This window comes from Tenrec ecaudatus, chromosome 1, assembly GCF_050624435.1.
Source record: "Tenrec ecaudatus isolate mTenEca1 chromosome 1, mTenEca1.hap1, whole genome shotgun sequence".
Classification (NCBI taxonomy): Eukaryota; Metazoa; Chordata; class Mammalia; order Afrosoricida; family Tenrecidae; genus Tenrec; species Tenrec ecaudatus.
Genome location: NC_134530.1, coordinates 145,624,611 through 145,635,119, shown reverse-complemented (window position 1 = coordinate 145,635,119; position 10,509 = coordinate 145,624,611). Strand labels below are relative to the sequence as shown.

Genomic DNA, 10,509 nt, shown 5'->3' with positions numbered 1-10,509 from the left:
ACTCCGCCAGGGCAGAGCGAGCAGCAGGTGGCAGCTTGTCCTGGTGGCACAGGATCTCTGATTAAAAGAGACCTTGCATTTCCTGTCTGGTTCGGCTGCGCTGAGGCCAACAGTGAGCTGCGTGGCAGTGCCCACCGCTATGGTCCAGAGTTACGGTAGCTTCGGGAGGCCTTATTGTCAGGGAGGCCTTATTTTCGGGAGGGATGCCTTATATTTCAGTGAGAGGCAAAACTGTAAATAGGTCTTATTTTCGAAGGATGTCTTTTGGGGAACATGGTATTTAGGTTAAAATGGATATTAAAATCTACATAAACTTCAAAGAGTAGAGATCATTTTCAACATCTAGTGTGAGTTGAGGTGGATTGATACAGTGGCTTCAACAATGGGCTCAAAAATAACAATTGTGACATAGTGCAGGACTAGACCATGTTTTATTCTGTTGTACATAGAGTTGCTATGAGTCACCCCTGACTTGATGGCACCTAGCAACTAATAGGAGACCAGCATAATTGATAACAAACTTTGACCAAGTTGTCAGAAGGAAATCCTCATGAATTGTTAGGTGCCTTTAAGTTGGTCCTAACTCATTGTGACCTGAATGAAACACTTCTCAGTCCTCTACCATCCTCATAGTGATTGCTGTTTTAGCATATTGTTGCAACAACTATGTCCTTCTTATAGAGTGTCACCCTCTTGCTGGACCTCTATCAAGGATGATGTCCCTTTCCAGAGATCAGACCCTCCACTTGTCTGTCATTTTGTCATACTGTGGTGGCTTGTGTGTTGCTGTGATGATGGAAGCTATGTCAATAGCATGTCAAGTGCCAGCAGAGTTACTGAAAGTGAACAGGTTTCAGTGGAGCTTCCAGACTAAGAACAGACAATGAAGAAGTAATCAGCTCCCATTTTGGAAGAAGGAGCCTCTGTAAACCTTACGCATACCTTTGAAACACTGTCACATACTGAAGGCCTAAAGGATGCAAACAGAACATTGTTGGACACTCAAAATGTGACGAGAGAAACTTTTTTTGGAGTTTAGTCAGCTATGGTGACGTGAGTTGGCCTATGGGAGTGGAGCCTTTGATTTTCATTCGCCTTACTCAAGATAAGGAGAAACAGAACTTGGAATATGTGAAGTAGAAATTTAAGAAAATTGCACGTCCTTAAAATTGAAATGGAATGCATAAAGATTGATATTCTAGGCATTGATGACCTGAAATGGACGGGTATTGACCACTTTGAATCAGAAAATCATGATTACTATGCTGGGATAGCACGATCAAGGGGAATAGTGAGGCATTCATTGTTAGAAAGGATCTTGCTAAATCTATTATGAAAAACATTGCTACCTCTGATCCGACTATACCTGTCCACCTTCAAGGAAATCCAGTCAATACAAATAGTATTCAGCTTTATGCACCAACAAAAGCTAGTGATAAATTGGAGAATTCTCTGAATTACTCGCATTGGAAATTTATCAAACATGCAACCAAGATGCATTGGATAATTATTGGTGATTGGAATGCAAAAGTTGGAAACAAACAGGAAGAAATGGGATTTGGAAAGCATGGTCTTGATGATAGAAATGAAACTAGGAATTTCTTGATAAAATTTTGCAAAAGCAATGACTTGTTCATAGAAAATACCATTTTCCAACAAGATAAAAGTACTTCAAAACTACATGGACTTCACCAGACGGAATACTCAGAAATCAAATTTACTACATGTGTTAGTATGGGTAAACTAGAGAAGCAAATCCATGGACACACATATGTATAAGGTTTATTTGGGCGCGAAACAGAACCAGAGATCCAATTAACAAAGTTTTAAAAGCAGACTTTATTGTGAAGCTTGCGCATGGGTTCAGCAACTCGGGATATTGAGCTAGTGAAGCCACGCAGTGGAAAATTCTGGTGGCGTTTTTATACCCCCTGCTGGCAGGCACAGCTGGGGAGGACGTGCGCACACAGGGGTTTCACAAGGGAAACGGTCGTTAAACTTATCTATAGGTCAGGGACAGGTGGAGTAAACATATTTTCAAAGAACACCTTGGCTCCGGGACATCTGGTTCCAGGAACTTGCGGTTTCAACAAAGGGAGGGGAGGCCAGTGAGGGGTAAGTCTTGAGAGCTAAGATGGAGGCGTTGGACTCAAAATGGAGTCTCGTGCCAAGACCCGGCAATATGTGTATAAGGAAGAATTTTATACTCAAGAGGAATTGAACATTAAGAAAACATCCCAATGCAGACCAGTCCAAGGCCATAAGTCTGATATTAGCCCATATGTCCGATACCAATCTATAAAGTCCTCTTCAGACTCACAAAACACATGCAGTGGAAATAGATGCAGGATGATCACAAGCCAGTGAGAGGGTAGAAAGTCTTTGGGTCCAGTGGTGTTGTATGCATCTCAGCGCTGGCAGGGGTCTCTCTGTGGCTTCTCCGGCTGCAGAGGTCTGGTTGCATCCATGTGGCTTGTCGGGCTCAGGGCACTAGGGTAGTTCCATGTGTCTTGTCACCTGGAATGTCTCCCAGGCAGTGGCAGACAGAGAAGAATGTCTCCCGCCTTCAAGGAGGAAGTACCAGATTTTCCAGAGTTCTCAGGAGAAGGCCATGCCCACCCAGAGGCCTCATAAGCTATGACCTGATTGATAAGCTAGCCTTCACTTCCACGCTCTTAATCCTCAAATTGACAAACAATTATATATCTACCATGCTACGTCTGGGGAAAGAGACGATGTCGAACAGCGGTACTCAACCTGTGGGTCATGACCCCTTTGGGGTTAAATGACCCTTTTACAGAGGTCATCTGATTCATAACAGTAGCAAAATTACAGTAGGAAGTAGCAATGAAAATAATTTTATGATTGGGTGGTCACCACAACACGAGGAACTGTATTAAAGTTGTGGCATTAAGAAGGTTGAGAACCTGTGACTTAAATGAATGCCATTCTTACCATCATCACCACAGACCATCAGTTGTTCAGATGCAATGATAAAACTGAAGAAAATTAAAACAAGCCCACAAGAACCAAAATATTACTTTGGGTCTATCCCACCTGAATTTCAAAAACATCTAGAGAAGAGATATGATGCGAGACTCAGGGAAAATGGTAACTAATTAAGAGTCACCTATCAGGAGATCCTACTGCCAGACCAGAAAAATTGGGAGGTAAGGTGAAGGATGCTAGGAGGTATAGTCCTGAAATTAAAATTAGGGTACTTGGGTCTTCCTGAACCCCATTTTTGTGATTTCTACTCACAAAGAGAACCAAGAATGCTCTAAATTGCTCTAGGTTCAGCGAGCTGGGCTCAGGGGCTCCTGCTGAAAAACTCCTCCTGCTTTTTCACCAGGAGTAGCGATTTCGTCCAGGCTGACACCCCACAGGGGACATCATCTCAGACACAAGGAGAACCCCACGCCAGAGCTCTCCATGCACTTAGCTGCCTTAAGCTTATAGCCTGGGGAGTGGGGTGGCAGGGAGCCATAATTTGGAGTAGAAGAAAAAGCAGGTTTTTACCTGAGGCAGATCATGGTGTGGGAGAAAATATGTGGATAGTCAGAGTCTGGGGGATGGGGGGTGGGGGAATTCAGTTCCAATTGGCAGAGAAGGAAACAACTCCCCTGATAAGCTGGATCTCCCCGCAGGGGGTCAGCATGACAGCACCCAAATCAGAGCACCTCACAAGCACAATATAAAAAAGAGGGATAATATATGTTATTAGTTAAAACTCAAACCCCAGCCTTGCTCCTCAGCTCTGGGAGCATTTGGAAGGGGTCCCTTAACATAAATCAGCATAAGAAGAAACTCTCCTTGAGGAATGCCAGAAGCTTTAGCTACAGGGCCTGGAGGCTATTTGCATAACAGACCCGCTGAAGCAAATCTAAGATTCTAACAGAACATGGAGCTGGAACTCAGAGCCAGGGAGACAATTTAATTCAATTCTATTCTAGCTGGCCAGGGTAGGGGGAAAAATGAATAAAATTATCTGATCTACTGTATTTCCCCGAAGGTAAGACATACCCTGAAAATAAGACCTACTTACAGTTTTGCCTCTCGCCAAAATATAAGGCATCCCCTGAAAATAAAACCTCCCCGAACACAAGGCCTCCTCGATAATAAGCCCCCCCCAAAAGCTACTGTAACTCTGTACTATGGACCGTAGTGGTGGGCCCTGCCGCACCACTCACTGTTGGTCGCAGTGCAACTGGAACAGACAGGAAGTGCGAGTAAATGTACCATAGATTATTGTACATTGAAATAATGGTAGTAACAAGAAATTCTTGATACTGTAGGATTCCTAGTTTGTCTGGTTATGCTGGTTTGTGATGACGACTACCACCGTACCATATACAGGTAATAAATTTCCTTTTTTTGTTGTTGTTCAACAATAAATATGTACTGTATTCTTCTTCATGGAAAAATAAGATATCCCCTGAAAATGAAACCCAGTGCATCTTTGTGAGCAAAAATTAATATAAGAAACCATGAACCAAATGATGTGCATTGAAGAAGCAGATATTGACCTGCCACAGAAAGAAATGTTCAGAATGCTGCTTGAAGTCTTACAGGATATGAGGGAAGCAATACAGAAAAAGGATGAAATGATAAAGGAGATAAAAGCAACACACCAACAGGAAATAAAAAAACTTAAGGAATGAAATAACAAAATCCAGTGGTAAATTGACAGACTTGGCCAACAGACTTGAAGAGGCAGAGAATCGCACCAGTAACCTAAAGGACAATCAAGCAGACTTCAGGAAATAGGAAAAGCAGTCAAATAAGACGATCAAAGAATCTGAAGAAAACTTTAGAGCCATATCTGATGCTATGAAGAAGAACAATATTAGAATACTTGGACTACCAGAACAAGACACAACAAAGAAGTCAACAGCAAAAATAGCAAGGGAATTCTTAGAAGAAAACTTCCCCAGCTTAATAAATGAAACCAGGCAACTATTTGGGAGGCTGAAAGAACACTAGCTAGACTAAATCCCAAGAAGAGTCACCAAGACACATAATTGTCAAATTATCCAACTATGAGGAAAAGGAGATCATAAAAGTAGCTAGGGAAAAGCAAACAATCACGTATAGAGGTACCCCAATAAGAGTATGTTCAGACCTATCAGTGGAAACAATGAAGAGGAGGAGGGAATGGAGTAACATATTCCAAAAATTGAAGGAAAACAATGCAAACCCAAGAATACTTTACCCAGTCAAATTCTCTATTAAGATAGATGGAGAAGTAAGAGTCTTCCCAGACAAGGACGACCTCGAAGACTACATAAAAAGTAATCCAGCTCTACAAAAGATCCTTGCTGATCCAGTATGGGCAGAAGATCAACACTTACCGAGGGCTAATAAGAGACCATCACATAGAACAACTCCACCCATAGGTCAAGAAAGAGAAAAGAGCCCCTAGGATAGCATTGGCTCAATAGTGGAAAGAAGGCAAACAAACCACACACACACCACAAGCAGATAAGATTGATAGGTAGGAAAATGCCCAACACAAAAGGTACAAGATGACATCACAGGGTCCACAGATGGATGTAATAACACTGAATATCAATGGCCTGAACTGAGGCATTAAAAGGAAGAGCCTAGCAGACTGGCTCAGAAAACAGCCCATCAATCTGCTGCCTACGAGACACATCTCAAGCTTGCAGATAAAAACAGGTCGAGAATTAAAGGCTGGAGAAAAATACACCAAGCAAATGGCAATGCAAAAAAAGCAGGGGTAGCAATCTTAATATCTGACAAAATTGACCTCAAGATACAGGCCAAACAAAACACAAGGAAGGGCACTACATAATGCTCAAGAGAACAGTAGAGCATAATAAATATATATGCGACCAACGAGAGACCCACGGAATGTGTAAATCAAACACTCCAAAAGATGAAAAAAAGAAATCACAGACTCAACAATTATAGTTGGTGATTTTAATACACCACTCTCTGAAAAAGACAGATCACTGGGAAAGAAATTCAACAAGGAGTCTATAGATCTAAGCAGCACAATTGGACAACTTGACTTGATAGATATTTTCAGAGCTGTCTACCCACATGCAAAAATTTCACATTCTTTTCAAGTTCACATGGCACTTATTCGAAAATGCTGGGACACAAGTCGAATTTGAGTAAATTCAAGCACATAGAGATTATACAGATGTCTTTCTCTTATCACTGTTCCATAAGGCTGGAAATTAACGGAAGAAGAGTGAAGAAAATAAGGGCAAACAATTGAAGGATGAACAATTTTCTATTGAAAAAGGAGTGGTATTGACTCAGATTAGAGATGAAATCAGGAAGTTTCTAGAAACCAATGGGAACGAAAAGACGACATACCAAAACCTTTGGGATACAGCAAAGGCATTTATCAGAGGAAGGCTGATAGCAATAAATGCGCACATGAAAAAAGAAGAGAGACTGATGGATGGTATGCTGGCACAAAACTTACACCAATTAGAGCAGAGTCAACAGAATAACCCTATTAATAACAAAAGGATAGATATAATAAAAATCAGAGCTGAGATACAGGAGAGGGAAATGAAGAAAACTATGGAAACAATTAATGCCGCTAAAAGTTGGTTCTTCGAAAGAATAAACAGAATTGATAGACCGCTAGCAAGCCGAACCAAAGAAAGGATGGAACAAACGACATTTGCAAGGATGCGGGACAAAACAGGGGACATTACAATGGACCCTAATGAAATCAAAAGGATAATGACACTGTACTATGAAGGCCTATACTCTAACGAATTCAACAACTTGGGAAACATGGATAAATATTTGGAAACACATTCCCTCGCTAGACTATCCCAGATGGGTAACAAGAACCTCAACAGACCCATAGCAATGGAAGAAATAGACATGGTTATTAAAGGATTATGAACCATAAAATCCCATGGGCCAGATAGCTTCACAGGAGAATTCTACAAAACATTCAGGGAAGAACTGACACCAATCCTAAACAAACTCTTCTAGAACATAGAAAGAGATGGAAAATTCCCAAACTATTTCTATGAAGCTAGAATAACTCTGATACCTAAAGTGGGCAAAGATCTCACAAGACTTGAGAACTACAGACCAATACCCCTAATGAACATCGATGCAAAAAATCTTTTAAAAAAACTGGCCAATAGAATATAAAAAAAGCATATTAAAAACATAATTCACCATGACCAAGTGGGATTCATATGAGGGATGCAGGGATGGTTCAACATATGAAAGACCATCAGTATTATTTGCCACATTGGCAGGAAAAAAACTATAAGAACCACATGATAATATCAATAGATGTGGAAAAAGCATTCCACAACATCCAACACACATTTCTGCTTAAGACACTCAAGAAGATAGGAATAAAAGGAAAATTCCTCAATACTGTACAAGCTATATATGAAAAACCAACAGCCAACATGGTAGTTAACAGAGCAAAGACAAAAACAATTCCACTGAAAAAGGAGACCAGACAAGGATGCCCCTTGTCCCCTTCCTATTTAACATCACATTGGAGGTCCTAGCTAACAACATAAGACAAAGAAAAGACATCAAAGGTATTTGTCTGGGGAAGGAAGAGGCGAAATTATCATTATTCACAGACGATATGATTCTATACATCGAATATCCCCAAAACTCCACAAGTGGTGTTCGAAGCAATAGATGAATATGGCAGAATACTAGGATACAAGATCAACAAACAGAAGTCTATTGGACTGCTATACACATCAGACAAGCTCACAGAAGAGACGATTAAAAAGGTAGTACCCTTTACAATAGCCAAGCACAAATTGAAATACCTAGGGGTATACCTGACTAAAAAACCAAAAGATTTGTATGAGGAAAATTATAAAACACTACTAAAAGAATCCAAGAGTGACGTCAACAAATGGAAGAATGTCCCATGCTCATGGATTGGCACACTCAACATAGTAAAAATGTCAGTTCTTCCCACGACACTATATGAGTTCAATGCTATCCCAATACGAATACCACCATCCTTCTTTAAAGAATTGGAAAAATTGATTACCAACTTCATATAGAAGGGGAACAAGCCCAGAATTAGCAGAGAATTCCTCAAGAAGAAAGACAAAGTGGGAGGGCTTGCTCTACCTGATTTTGGCATGTACTACACAGCCACAGTGGTCAAAACAGTGTGGTACTGGTATAACAGATATTCAGACCAATGGAAAATTGCTAAAGACCCGGAAATAAAAACACCAGCATACAGGCAACTGATCTTGGATAAGGGCCCAAAAATATCAAATGGGAAGCAGATGCCCTCTTCAATAAATAGTGCTGGGGGAAAAATGGTTATCTACCTGCAGAAAAATGAAGCAAGAACCTTACCTCACTCCATGCAATAGAATAAACTCAAGGTGGATCACAGACCTGGAGATAAAACTCCAAACAATTAGGACCATTAATTAGAGAATTGGGACAAACCTGAGAACTTTGGTACAGGGAATACATAAGCTATCAGAAATTGAGAAGGATACAAATACAGAGGAATCACAAATTGACAAGCAGAATATATTGATAAGTCACCTGTGTGCACCGAAAGAATTCACTGAGAGTAATAAGAAAGTCCACCTACTTGAAAAGCATCTTTAGCAATGACATATCAGACAAAGGCCTTATTACTAAAACCGGTACTTTGCAAGCTTACAATAAGAGAAAAACTAACTGCCCACTGAGGAGGTGGGCAAATGACCTAAACAGAAGTTTCACAGAGTCTGAAATTCAAATGGCCAATAAACATATGAGAAAATGTTCCCGATCATTAGCCATAAGAGAAATGAAAATTGGGGGTGGGGACTTGGAGGGGGGGGGCGGAGAGGCCTTGTGCAGAGGAGGGAGCAATTGAATTTCAAACACAAACAATTGCCCCAGCCGCACCCTCCCGGCAGGAACATTGCCCCCTGTATGTGCCCTCCCCATCAGTGAGGCGCCAGAGGTCGAGCCGGCGGTAGGGGTGGGGGAGTGGAGGGGGGGTGGGGGGGCCACCATCCAGGCGGGGGCCACATGAGGGCCCAAGCAGCGCCGACAACGCTGCATGTATGTGCAAACTTGGGCTCGCGCTTCTCGCCCAGCGCCGAGCCCTGGGCACCCAGAGTCTCACGATGTTGCGATCCAACCAGCACAAGGAGTACAAATGCGGGGACCTGGTGTTCACCAAGATGAAGGGGTACCCACACCGGCCAGCCCGGGTCACCAGATGCCCGAAGTGGCGGTGAAATCCACAGCCAACAAATGCCAGGTCTTTTCCGTGCCCCACGCGACAGCGTTCGTGGGCCCCAAAGACCTCTTTCCGTACAAAGGTCCAAGGAGAAGTTCGGCAAGCCCAACACAAGGAAAGGGTTCCGCGAGCGGCTGTGGGAGATCGACAACAACCCCGCCGTCAAGGCTTCTGGTTGTCAGTCCTACCAGAGAAAGCCGTGTGGTTGAGCCGGAGCCCCAACCGGAGGCTGCCGAGGGCGACAGCGACAGGGAATGTGGAGGGCAGTAACGATGAGGGGAAGCTGATCATTGACGAGCCCACCAAGAATAACGAGAAGGGGGTTCTGAAAAGGAGAACGAAGGACCTGCTGGAGGACTCCCCCAGATGTCCCAAGGAGGCTGAGAACCTGGAAGGGGGGAGAAAGAGGCAGCAGCCTTGGAGGGTAAGAGGCCCCTCTCTGTGGAGGTCCAGAAGAACAGCACCCCTCTGAACCGGGCTCTGGTCGGGGGCCTCCTCTGGAGGAGGAGGAGGAAGAGGAGGAAAAGGGTGAGGAGGAGGAAGAAAAGGCTAAGGAAGATGCTGAGGCCCCAAGCATCAGAGATCACGAGAGTCTGTAGCCACCAATATTTCAAGAGGAGCTGCACTGTTCCTGCTGCTGTCTGGGCGCTCCTGGGGAAATTGGCCATGGCCTGCAAACTGGGAACCCCTTCCCCACCCCGCACCACCCCCTGCTTCCACTCACTCTCCCCACTCTGAGCCTGGCCCCTGGAATTTGACTTGGATGGGACAGGCCACCTGGCCTCGCACCTCCACATCCCCACATCCCTGTGATATGAGTCAGGGCCATGTCCTCTGCTCCCCAGGGAATGAGATGAGGCTGGACCCCTCCCCTGCTAGGCTGTTTCCAAGGACAGGGGCTGGGTCATCTTTGACCCCTCTGTCTGGCTCCCCCAGGCATGCTGAGAGTCTGGGTTGGGATTAGGGGGAGGAGTAGCAGGGCTGGTGGGCAAACAACAGGGTGGGTGTCTGGTGGGGGCGGGGGGGTTGGAGGGGGACAGTCTTCAATCATGGCCAGGTGAGGGGAAGGCATGCAGGCTGTGGGATCTCCTGAGCACCTGTCTCCTCACACACCTGCTACACCAGCTGCCTAAATTTCAGGGAAAGTGGAGCAGCTTAGTGGGGAGGGGCTCCCTTCCAGTGGGTAAGGCCATTGTTCCTTCTGCTGACCGAGGAAGTTCTGGGAATAGTAGGCAAAGAGCACCTGTCCCCCTTTAATCCCTGGGCCA

General features: G+C 43.9%; 1 pseudogene; it reads left to right on the top strand.

The window, feature by feature from the left end:
- The first annotated feature begins 9,125 nt into the window (after nucleotides 1–9,125).
- On the top strand, nucleotides 9,126–9,840 carry LOC142436982 (hepatoma-derived growth factor pseudogene; annotated as a pseudogene).
- Nucleotides 9,841–10,509: the final 669 nt, after the last annotated feature.